At 40.5% G+C, this 13,112-nt stretch overlaps 1 protein-coding gene across 14 annotated transcripts in view; it reads left to right on the plus strand.

Moving 5' to 3' along the window:
- ZBTB38 (zinc finger and BTB domain containing 38) overlaps positions 1-13,112 on the plus strand; it is a 134,740-nt gene that overhangs the window by 77,265 nt on the left and 44,363 nt on the right. For 3 of the 14 annotated variants that reach the window (XM_039837320.1, XM_039837319.1, XM_039837311.1), the window contains one exon: positions 287-648. The exons of 7 other annotated variants lie outside the window; for them this stretch is intronic. The gene's annotated coding sequence lies outside the window, so the exon portion shown is untranslated. Of the gene's footprint in view, positions 1-286; positions 649-11,635; positions 11,791-11,832; positions 12,427-13,112 lie in introns of those variants that run through there. 4 more of the 14 variants (XM_039837324.1, XM_039837321.1, XM_039837325.1 and 1 more) reach the window with 3 other exon arrangements.

Genomic DNA, 13,112 nt, shown 5'->3' on the forward strand with positions numbered 1-13,112 from the left:
TAGGATTTTACCTTTTTTTTTTTTTTTAACAAAGCCAAAAAAAAAAAAAATTTCTAAAAACAAAAACAACAACAAAACTCTGCTACCAGATGGTGTCTCCCCTTTCTTCTTGCATTTGCTGTCTTTTAAATAATGTATGTTGTATTGTTAATTAATGTGAATATCAAATTAAACACTTGAAACTTACATATTTATTATGCAGGTAGGAGGCAAGGTAGAATCTATTTTTAACTCTCGTGCACTCCATGGTGTGCAAACAACTTGGTTCTCAAATTTGTATTTTCAGTGCTGGTATCAGTGGTTTGATTTTCAGCAAATGTGACAGTGGCCTTTGCAGTGGTCAGCTCCGGGCTTTGAACTCTCAGAGGAGGAAGGGAAAAAAATTCAACACACCACCTCCTTGGTTGCAGCCTCAGAGAAACCTTGGATGAGAAACTTCTTTTTTCAATCCTGTTTTCCTGTTGATAAATTCAGTTCTCGTGATCACAGTACATTCAAGCTGTTCTGCGTATGATTTTTTTGTGTGTGTGACAATTGCATCTAAAACTTGTGAGCAAGAAGACGGAGAAATCAGTTGGTCTCCATCGCTTTACATAAAAATGGCTGAGTGTCTTGTCATGCTAGCACTGCACTAAGTGATACATACAGGTAGGTTGAAATTTGCATGTTTTATAAAATTTGAGCCAGGCAGCAAGAATATTAGATTGATTAAAATATGACTTTTAAAACAAAAATTAAATTAGACAGTTGTAATTGGGGGGTATTAAATTGGATAGCCTTTCCTATTCAGATACTATAGAAATATATAGTTTTAATAAACATAAAATGGTTCTGCTATAAAAGTGAGATGATTCTTTTTTTAAAAAATCATGTATATGATAGGTGTGGCGCCATTAGACAACAAAAGAATTTTTTGAAAAGTCTGTTGATTCAGCTCCATGTTAGCTTGAAACTAAAAATAAATGGGTTTCTGGAGATAATTTCAAATAGCGCAAACAAGCTTAATATGAAACATTTAAAATATTTAAATTTTAAGAAGCGGTCTTTAAACGTGTTATATGAAAGATGAAAATGAAAACTTATATGCTTCCAAAATTAATTTTAGATAATATGCAAGAATAAATACATTATTTATATGTTATTTGAGGAAATGAGAAGTTACAGTTTTTAAAGGGGGAAATATTAAGTGTAGATGGCCCTGTTAGAAGAACAAGAGCTTCACTGAATGAAAGAGTCCCTAGGATGGTTCATTGCAGACCATACAGCTGTGGTTCTGTAAGAACCAGATTCTGGCACTTTTCAAAATAATTTCATGGGCTCTTTCCTTTGAGGTTAACGTCTCAAAATATATTTTAGTTTCAAATTAACACTGGGCCAGAACCTGTTTCCTTGGTAACCAAATCTCATTTAAAAATGCAATAACAGATATGCAAAAGATTTGTCTTAAAAAAAGAAACAAATGTTTAATGAAATACAGTTCTTTTTCCTCTCATATAGAGTGTGAATTGATTTTAAACATTTTTCAATGCGGTCTTCAAGCCTTAAAATCTAAGCCATATTTCTACATATATAGAGAAACCTTGCCCAGTGAGAGCTTTTTTTCCCCTCCTTTGTGCTCAGTACTTTCAAAATTAAGGTTTTCTTTGTGACGTGCTCCAGAATGCTGGTCAAGGTTTGTGTACAAAGGTGTAGTTTCATTATCACGAGTTCACCAGCGCCACTGAAACAAAAGATATCTCAGAAATTCTGAGAATCATAAAATGCTCATGCTCTTGTTTTCCCCGATCCCTCCATTGGTAACCTCAGAGCTCTCTGTAGAAAAAGACTCAAACCCAAGCCCACCCCCCCAATGATAAGTGTACCTTGAGCCTTTGTGGAAACGTCTTTGTAGGTGTGTGAGGAGAAAAATGCTGTCAAACTCAAAACCTCCTTCGGGTTTTCTCCAATGTGAAGAACCTTGAGATTCAGAACCATTCATGTAAATAGTTGCTGTATTCTAGCAGTTTGTTTTAAGATTCCAAAGCACTGTCTGTAAAATCAAACCTCTTACGGACTAAGGGTTTGTTGTTGCTGTTGTTGTTGTGTTGTTTTGAGACCAACTTAAATATTTTGCTTGGAGTCTTTCTCTGGCTCAATTATATTAGAACATGATTCCTCTCATAGTGATTTCGTTCTTCGGGTTGCCATGAAATATCCTTCCTGCAACACCTTTTTTTGGCTGTTCGGAAGCCATTTTCCTTTTGCCTGTGCCTTAAAATGACTAAGTACCTTTTGAATATAGCATCAATCAGAATATCGTAAACTAAGGGGAAATGCCAGAAACCTGATTCAGTATTGCCTATTTATTTTAGTACCGGTAGCATTAACAGTTGCAGTAGGATCAAGCTAATTGTCATTCGCTCTTGAACAAATAATGAGCCAGGCATGTGTAATTAAAACACTATTGCTATTCAGAAAGATTACAACTACAATGTCTTCTATTTTGATAGGCTGGTACAAATTAATCATTTTGAACCCATTTGAATCTTAATCACAAGATTAGATGGATGCAGTGGCATTGTTTTACCATAAAAATGAATGCCTGATAGATTCGACAGTGTATTTCTTTATAAAATGTCGATCCTTTTGTTTTTAACTCAAGCATGGTTGCGTCATCTTGGAGATTTTCATCCCTAATAATTTTTTTGTGGCATTATGCATTTATGTTGCTCTTGGTCTTGCCTAGAAGAATTTTAAACACAATTCAAGGAGCTTAAAAGCCAAATAAGACTGTTGGGAAGTATATTGTACCATTGTCATTCTAATAAATAGACAGTGAATGGAAGAATAATTATTATTTATTACTTTGTTGTGTTTCGCCTTAATGCCTTGCCTTCATATTTCACAGAAATGTTTACAAGGCACAAAGCTTTTCTAAACGTACCCATTTACAATTATTATTGGATTTCCTAGTTTAGCCAAAAGCACTTCCTGCCAAATGTAAAAGATGACACTTACCTCTTATCATTGTTCAGAAGGCTATGCTCAAGCCATTTGCACTTTTTGGCTAAGGTGTTTATACTGGGCAGGCCAGAGCAGGTGCGACAGGAAGAATGTGCAAACTGCTTTGTTCTCACCAAAATGAAATGGGCAAATCTGTGGTTTTCCGCCTGAATGATTTATAGTATAAAATTCTCAATTCTTTTTTGTTTTTGGAAAATAGGAAATGTTTTTCCAAGCCTTATTAACTCAAGCTTTTTTTTAACCTGTTCTTATTAATGATCTGTTTAGATAGGTACATGGGTACTATTATATTCAGTTATCCAAAATATCTTCATCCGGGTTGATATCTGTTGTATCAATATCTTCTAATTAAAAGAGATCACATCTCTTGTTATTAGAATGATGTTGCTCTACTTCAACCATTACCATGGCTCCCACATGTCTTTGAGCTGGTTAATATGGGGAAAAGAATCTAGAAAAAGATCTAGCACCTTTCTCTTTAGTATTAAATCATGCTAAGCCTTTGAGTTCCCAATTGACACATTTATCGAATACCTATTCAATGCCAGGCATATTTCAGAGACTGGAAATATAGTAATGAACAAAATAGACCAGGGCTTGCTTTTTCATGGACCTGCCTCTAGTGTGGTTGGTAGTAGCGGTGGGGAAAATAAATATGTAAACAATTAATTAAAGAAGACAAGTGCAAAGACAAAAATAAATAAATTTAAAAAAGCAATGTGACATGTTGCGAAGAGGAGAGTCACTTCAGAATTGTTGGCCAGGACAAGCCTTCCTAAGGAGGTGGTATTTAAATAAAGACCTACATGGTAGGATGGATCTAGCCAGGTGAAGGTCTGTTGGGGAACATTGCCAGACAGAGGAGTGCTCATGCTCAAACTGCAAACTTTTCCTTTCTTGGTGTAACTGCCACTATATCAGAGCCCAGTTTGCTGACTTTGTGGGTTGAGCCTTATTTAGGTATGATTTCCCTGCAGTGAGAAGGTGTGTCAGGCCCTCATGGCTGGTTTTAGGCAAATTCCCAGGATGTAGTGCCAGAGGAATCTTTGATCCGGTCCCACTCCACAACTGCCTAAGAATATGCAGTGAAACTCTGCACATTGCAGTCTTGCATGGTGATAATATTCTGGCACAGATTCAGTGCTAACCCAAGAAATCCACAGAAGAAAGCCTCCTTAGAGCAAAAATATTCTGGGACGCTTTTTGATTTATTTTTCATAAGAATTTCAGAGTTTAAACACATGGCCGAACATTGAAATAGCCATTTATTTTTATTTTTTTCAAGGGTCTGTTCCATCTTGCCAATAAATTGTCATTGTCCTCTAATGCCTAAAACTCTTCAGTTCTTCAGACCACTTTGACTGTTGGTGGCTTTCTAAAGACCTCACTACTTACAATAATATTTCTCTACGTGAACAAATAATATTAAGAAAATTCTTCTTAAGAACTGGAACCCTCATGCCTTTTACATTAGTCTGCTGATGAAGGTTTGAAAACAAAGGAGGTAGGTTTGCTATATATACAAGTCAGAAACTATAAGGCCCTTTGAATGTTTCGGAAGCATCTTCTAAAATTGATTCATAATTTAGTGGGCTTTGCTTATCACAAGTTGGAGGTGGCCTGGCTGACTTTTTACGCTTTGGTTTTGACTAGCCATGAAACATTTCACTGCATGAAGACTATTCTAGTCCTTTGTAGTAGAGTATCTTCCATTAGTAAGAGAGGGAGCTTCAACAATTCAGTTCACTTCTTCAAGCATTTGTTGAGCATCTACTGTGTAACAGACACTGCTACAATCCAGACAGAATAGAATATGACATGAAACTCCCTATGAAACTCTGGTCCAGGTTCCTACACAAGGCTAGAATGTTGTATGGACAGGCACAGTTGAGTGTCCTCTGTTCTAGAAAGAAATGAATGGCATGCTGTTATAATGGCATACTGTTCCCTGAAGGCCAGCCTTCAGTTTGGGGGCATCTCAGCCAATGGCAAGAATGGTTCTTCCCTGGGACTCTGTGTCTTCCTACTCGTTACCTTAGCAAGATGTCTTGGCTCTTAATCAGACACCGTATGTCTGGCTGCCCTGCTCCAAGCTGGTCTGCCTGCATTGCCAGGTGACCTCAATAACAGGCTGCCACTCTTTCACATTCATGAGCAGATGTTAAGTTGAGAAGCAAAAATTTGAATTTGTGATGCAGGCAAGATGCTTCTGCCTTTTTACCTTCCCTGGCTGACGACGGGGGTGGCGGATGGGGGTGGTGGTGATGGGGGGACGTCTCTCTGCTGGCTTTTCTGCAGCAGGCTTTGTGGGCAGCAGGTAAATCAAAGACCAGTTGCCAAAGCACTTGTCTTTGTCAGGTGATCCCAGCATGGCTCTACCGTGGCCTAAATATCTCAATGACCAGAAAATTGGTCTTCTGATCTTGTAACTCATTTTGCATCTTTTCCCTTAATGGCTTCCCTGCTTCTGCAGCTATTCCTGCTCTGGGTTCAAAACTAGCGTTTACGTCTACCCTCACTATATTTGGCCTTTGGAGGTGGGTTGTTTGATGCTTCTCTTTTGTTTTACAAATGCCAGTGTAAATATTCTTTTTGTGTTCATGAAAAGAGTGAGAGCTTTCATGATTTTCTTTATATAATAAAATAAACCCCTTCCTAACTCCGTGGTCATTGCTGCCAGATGGATATTTTGAAAATCCTTTTTTTTTTGCTTTGCTAAAATCTTCTACCCTGTCTGAGGCCTTGCTCTAATTAAGGCCTAACGGTCCTGCCCATCTTCCCCAGCGCAGAGCATGACTGGAGCGCCTGCCCCGAGGGCCTTACAAGCCAGTGAGACGAGAAAACAAAAGCCACCAGCTGAGAACGTGGTTTTAAATCCCAGAAGGGCAGTGCCCTTGTAATTTTTTTCCCTTCCTCTTGTTTCTTGAGCTGCGAAAGGGAAGGGAGGAACCTTTAGTAGGGAAAGAAAGGGGCCATATCATTGAAAGAGTCTCTAGAAAATGCAGGCTGTGGGGGAAACTATGCGGAAGAGAATAGAATGGCCATCTGAGGGGTAAAATGGGGAGATGGAGATGACTGCAGACTGAGAGAGTAGCAAGGGGGAAAGGCAGGGGTGCAGAAAATAAGAGAGAGGGAACAAAGCGGGCAGTCGGGAGGCGGGTGGGTGGGTGAATAGAAGGAGATGCCACTGTGCTGCACCCTGAAGCTGGAGGTGCAGGTTACAAGGGAGAAGGAATGGGGAGGAGCTTCGACTAGAAAACACAGGCTTGAGAGAGCCCACAGCAGGCATAGCGACTGGGCGCTCTGCTGTTCTGTCTGGCTTCATTCAGAATGTTGGCCTAGCTGCTTATTTGCCCCACGTTGGCTGTTATGAACAACCAGCAGACCAACGTCCTTAGAGGTGACTTATCTCAGTCTTAGGAAGTCTGCATCCCGAGACTCCCATTCTACAAGCTGAGGATGCCAGAGAACCCCACCCCATATCACTCTACTAGATCTGGATTAATGTTTAAATGAGCAGAGTTTTCACATGTGCTGTGACTTAGTGCTTTTGGTCTTCTACAAAGCCCAGGCTGGAGATAGACCCCAAATACCTGCTTTAAGCTGCAGATTTTAGAAACTCTTTTTCCCAAAGTTATGTTGCCCCTGGCAGGCATGTTGCTCTGCTTTTGAAGCCCCGGAAGCCTGTCGTTTCTTGCTCCTCGCCATCCTATCCAGCCCCTGGTCTGAGTGCCTGCGAAGCCGTCCCCGGTGGATATTTCAATCATTTGAATTTTTTGGTCTCCAGGAGAATCATAGCGAGCTGGCACACCCATACTTAGTGTGGTCATCATCCCTGTACTTCTTGCTTAGCTCTTATAGGAATGTGAACCACAGACTTCAGTTGCTATATAAACCTTAGGCCCACTTTATTCTATGATTGAGGGTACTGTGGCCCAGAGAAGTTATGACTCTCCAGGTCACTTGGCGAGTTAAGGGGCCATGCTTGACTCCTAGTCCAGTGCTCTTTCTGCTAAACCAAGCTGCTTTTAGGTCACAGAGGAAGTCTTGTTCTAAGACAGGGTCAGTTTAAACTTTATAGAAAAAGTTTGCAAAGGATCAAATAGCATTTTAGGCTTTGTAGATCAAGGCAAAACTGAAGATATTATGTAGGTATTTACATAACAATGGAGAAAAATTCACACAAACTTTTTATTGATGAAATTAAAACTAGAATAATAATAATAGACATTCTGCCATAGGTACAGAAATGAATGACTGGCTGTGTCCCAATAAAACTTCACTTATGGACACAGAAATTTGAATTTCATGTTAATTTTTCATGTCACAAAATATTATTCTCCTTTCAATTTTTTTCCAAGCATTTAAAAAGTAAGAATCATCCTCAGCTTGTAGGTTATACAAAAACAGGTGGGGGGCCGAATTTGGCTCATAAGCCATAGTTAGTAGACCCATTTTCTAAGTCAAAATCTTCACACTAGAGGCCCATTGGCCAGTCTGGTCCACATGTGTATTTTGTTTGACATTTAACAATAGTTTTAATTGAATCAGTCACCAATGTTTTTGTCTTCTATTTTTTAGTTGTATTAACTTTTTTCTTCTAGTTATAAAAGTAAAATATACTTACTGTGAAATAATTTGGAATGTATTCTTTTAGTTTTTTATGTATGCCTGGAGATATTTTTATTAATAGTTGAGCTATTTTGTAGACAATTTCATGTCTTCTTTTAATTCACTTCATATTACAAAATTTTATATCATTTAAAGTCTTTTATTAACATAATCTTTTAAAACTTTGTTATAAAAATCTTAAACACATGTAGACTATGGAAAGACGAGTTTAATGAACCCCCGTGTAGCCATCATTCAGTTTCAACAATTCTCAACTGCTGGCAAACCTTATTTTATGTAAATCTTCTCCTGTACTTTTTTAAAAATCTCAGATCACACAATTTTATCTCTAAATATTTTAGTATGATAAATAGAGTTGGGTAGAGTGTATATAGTCTTTCTGTACTATTTTTGCAACTTTTCTATAACTTTGAAATATTTCTAAATAAGTTTTTAAAATATGGATTACTAGAAAACATTTTAAAATATGGATTACTAAAAAAGAAAAATAACAACAGCATTATTATCAAACAAAAACAATAATAATCAATAATGATTCAACCACATCGAATATCATAGCATTCAAATTTGTCCAATTAGGTCATTTTTCTAAAAAAATAATTTGTTCAAAGCACAAGTCCAAATAAGGTCCATCCGGTGCAATTAATATCCCCTTAAATCTCATTTAATCTATAGATTTCCCTCCTTCTGTTTCTTTCATCCTTGCTATTGCTATAAAAATTTTGTCGAAAAAAGTTTGTTTGACCCATAGAGTTTCCCACAATCTGAAATTTGACAATTGCACGCCTTGGAGCTGTTTTACATGTTCCTCTGTCTCAGAGATTTCCTGTAGTTGATAGTCACAGTTAGAGACTTGATCAGATTTAGATTCTTTTTTTTTTTTTTTAAGTAGTCAACATTTCACATATTTTATATAAGAATCCTGATTTGGGCTTCATTAGAAAATTCTGCATCGCTGCCATTCTCAGCTGGCAACAGTTGTCTGGGGCTGGGTAGTGACCACCCGACCCTCCATTTAAGTGGGACATGGATTATCCTGTAGGTCCCAGTTCATATTATTTTCTACCTGGCTTCCATGGACATTGGAAGTCGACACCCCTGTTCTAAACACTGCCTCTTCAGGGGCTTCTCAACACAACATCACAAGAGGCTTTTCAGGAATGTGGCAGAGATTAGAAAAAATGACTTGGACAGGGACTTTCTTAATATGCTTGAAAGGAAAGAGATAAGCAGCCATACAAGGAGAGGCCACGGGGCAGAACTTGGTGAGTATCCAGGATGAGGGGGAGAGAAGAAAAGTAAAACAAAAAATTAAATTCTCAGAGTGCTGCAAATATGGGAGGCAGAATGAGTTATAGATTCCTAACCTATAGTGGGAAACAGGAAGCAAGTGGCTTTACTAGAAACACATAAATCTTTTTATATATTATGATAATATCGAAACCTTAAAAAAGTAGGAGAAGGGGGGCAGTAAATGTCAAATTGGCCAATAGTCCTAAATCAGAAAGTGCAAGCGGGCAGTTATAGCATAGTAGAAATTGTGAGGATTAAAAGAAATGAAGTAGAAAATGAGAAAAGCCTCCTAAAGGCCACTGGAAAAAGATCAGGAGCCATGTTGTAGAGATGTTGAAAAATTGGTAGAAATTTAAGAGAGGAAAGCATCTTGAAAGTCTTAGAAATTTTTTTTTTGTGATTAGCAAATGTATTAAAATGAAAAGTATTATAAGGATATAGAAAAATAAATCACCTTTAGTTGTTTTGAAAAGAATAAATTTTTCCAGAAAAGAATAAAATTATGACAAGTTGAGACGGTCCTGGAAATTTCCAGATAGTTCCCCATAGTCAGAAGAATGATTAAGAGAGAGAATCTGTGACTGGTTATGAGGAAGGGTGGAAAATTTTGAAGGACGGGCTGATTATGTAAGTTTTAGGCTGTGGTGTTTAAAACCGTTACCATGATATTTTAGTTATTAATAACAATTTGGGGAAATCTACTCGCTTCTGGAGAAACATTTAACTCTAATGAGAAAGAAATGCTTCTGTTTGTGAATTCCCAAGTGGATGTAAGGAGCCATTCATTTGCTAAGCCTCTTAGGAAAGCCAGAGCCGATTTTACTCTTAACAAGCTGTTGACAGCGTCTGATCGAGGTACCACCTTGGAACATGTTAGCAGCACAGAAAGTGGACTGTGGAGTCAGACCTGTGTTTAAATCCCTTTATGTCACTCACCATGTGACCCTGGCAGCTTATGCATGGAAAATTTCAAGAGAATAAAAGGTTGCTTTACACACAGTAGCTAGCTACGATTCTTACAGCTTGGACTGTAGGAATTCAGAGCTGTGAATCCTTGACTTCAACACTAATAGCCACAAATGCTTTTTTCACTTACAGAGCACTAACTGTGTGCCAGGCATTATTGTAGACGCTTTGTGTGTATTTATGTGCATCCCATTTAATTATCGAAAAGCCCTACGAGGTAAATGTAATATTAAAATTAGCCCCATTTTACAGACGAGGAAGCCAAGGCTCAGGGAAGCTGAGTAATTTGCCTAAAGTTACATAGTGAGTGACCTTCTAAGTCACAAAACTCAGGCAGACAGAATCCAAAGGCCAAATTGCTTTGCTCTGCCACTTCCCACCTTCCAATCTCTGGAAAGCACAGAGAGCAATGCCTGTGGTTTCTAATTTGTACGTCTTAGTTTTGTTAGAGGTCTGAATGATTTTCAGTTTCAAAAGCCTCAATGGGAACACGTAAATTTACAATTAGACTACAAGTTTCTTTAGGTTATAATCCATGATTAACAAAGAGTTAGCTCAGATCTTGTAGAAGCCCTGATTAACAGTTAGATATACAAAAACATTGCAGAGGTCACTTCTTTTTTAAGCGGGAAGATGAATAATCAGTTAATAAGTGCAATTTAGTGGGATAGATCTTTCTAATCATGTGACCTAGGGAGAGAATAAAGTGTGCTTGGCTTTGAGGAGTTTGGGAACTGCTAGTGTACATGTGTATGCACGTTGCCCAATCTGCCAGCCTTCAAAACTCTGCCTTTATTTTTTAATTCATGATCCTTTAATTTGACTTTAAGTCAATATATCCCCCCTTATTTAAAAATCAAAAAAGTTTTACTGTTTTTAAAATTAATATTGGAATCTACTTTCTCCATCAAAGTGATCACATTCTTAAAGCATGGTCATGAGCTGAGATGCAGAATTGCGAACGTAGTACTCCAAGCTAAAAACAGGATGTTGTCAAGCTAAGAGCAGACTTTACATCCCTTTAAACTGTAAAGGGAGTGAATCTTTTCTAAAGAAAAATTTTAAATAAGACTCATACTACCAAAACACAAGGCACATGGATAGTTTTTTAAAACAAGCAAACAAAACCTGTACATTAATGCGCTAGGCTGTTAGCTCCGCAACGCGAGTCTGTGGCAGGCCTCAGTACTTTTTCAGTGAGCAGCCCCTGGATCTTGGAAGAAAGAGCCTAGTAGGCAGTCGGTGCCTTTTATTTAAGGAAGAGGACTGGGTCTTTTGCGTCAAATACCATGTGAGGAAAATCAATCTCGGCCTCTCCCGACAGCCATGGGAAAGCGCAGGTGACACCCTACTCCTGAGAATTTGATTAAATTAAAACTGCACTTGACTTTGACTTTCTCTGAATCCTGCCTCTCTCAAATGTGCGGGGTTTGGATGCTGCCTGGGATCTGGGTCTGGAACCCAGGGACCCTTCCGCTGATCCAGGCCTTGTTCTGATAGTGACTGTAGACACCTAAGTGGGTTGTCCTTCCGCAGGTTCTTAATTGCGTTTTCCCGGGAGACGGTGGCGGCGGAGGCCGCTGCCCGCTCGGTGGGGTCTGGGGCCTCGCGGGGCCGTCGTGGGTTCCTCCCGGGTCCCGCCGCGGCGCTCCCGAGGCCTGGTTCTCGGCGCGGCGGGCCCCCCGGCGCCCCTGCGCGCCGGCTGAGGGTCGGGCCGCCCTCCTCCGGGGCCGGCCGCGTCCAGCGCCCCGCGCCGGGGGCGGGCCGGGCTGGCAGAGCCCAGCCGCCGGCGTCCATTTTCTGGGCGGTGCTGCGCGGCGCGGCGGCGGGCCTGGCGGGTCCGGAAGCGCCATGGACCCCCGGGGACGGGCGCTCGCGGCGGCGGAGTCGAGCCTCGTAAGTGCGCGTCGCAGGGTCTGTGTGCGCAGCTGGGTGGGTGAGGCGCGGCCTGCGGGCGCGGGTGCCGGGGCGCGGCCAGCCTGCCTCTTCCTCTCCCCGGAGGGAGCCTCGAAACCTGGCTGGGAAGCCCTGGCGCACAGGGCTGGAGAGACGAGCTGCTGCGGGGACCGGGCGCCCGCAGGTGCCCAGGCTCGGGGCCTGCGCCGGAGTTGGGAGTGGGGCTCAACTGCAGAGTCGGGGCAGGTTGCGCCACATCTATAGAGACCCAACTGCGCAGCTGTTCTAGAGGGCGGGGGGCCAGGGGAGAAATGCGCACCCAAGGGACATTATGGGCTCGGGTCCAGCAGGCTCGGGCACTGCCGTGACAGTCGCACCTCCTTTCCCGCCGACTGCGACGCGGACCCTAGTCTTAACCTTAAGGGAACCTGATGATTTCCCTGGTTCAACACCAAACTCCTGGAATTGAATGGAATATGCAAAAGTCCCCCCCTCCCCCCCGGGGCTTGCAATCTCAGCCTCCTGTGATACAACACAACCGCCCGGTGTTAGCCACAACTTTGCAGGGTACATAATAAATCACCTGAGATTTTAATTCGTCCGCGGTTCTACTTTATAACTCCTGCTCTGCTATAGGTAAGTGACATTCCATTCTGGACTTTGGCCCTAATTAAATATCCCTTTAAGGATCTGTTATAGATGACGCATTATGGTGCTTTAGACATATTTTAACGGTTAAAGACTTTTCTCCTAATTATGAAGCTCAACTACTTATTCAAGTTCTCATGGTTAAAAAGCATGGGAGGATTTAGTCCGTGGTTTCAGAGAAACTTCTAGTGAGGTACTATATCTAATTGTAGTGTTTTTCCAACAAGAGTAGAGACCCATTAGAAGATTACGATATCAGTTTAGTGCATTACTACTGGAATTTTTTAAAAGATATAGAATATATAATACAATGTAGAAAAGAATCGAATCAAAAAGAAAATGTCAGAATTTATTGCACATAGTAAGCATTTTGAGACTTTGGGGTTTGTTTATGTAATGTAATTTTTAAAAACGGGTCACAGGTTATTGACCTGTAAAACCCTGACGTACAGTTAATAACCCAGGCCTTGGAATCAGTTGAACCTGATTTTAAGTACCAGGTCTAATATAACCGGGCTGTGTGACCTTGAGCAGATTCCGTGACCTCTCGGAGCCTCTCTTGGTGTAGCTGTAAAACGAGGGGATGTCTCCTATATTTGAGGGGTATTATGAAGACTATATGAGGTCACATATGTCAGTCACTTCGCTCAGTGCTTGACTTATAGTAAGTGTTC

The sequence above is a fragment of the Pteropus medius genome, unplaced genomic scaffold (genome assembly GCF_902729225.1).
Source record: "Pteropus medius unplaced genomic scaffold, Ma_sr-lr_union100, whole genome shotgun sequence".
Taxonomy (NCBI): domain Eukaryota; kingdom Metazoa; phylum Chordata; class Mammalia; order Chiroptera; family Pteropodidae; genus Pteropus; species Pteropus medius.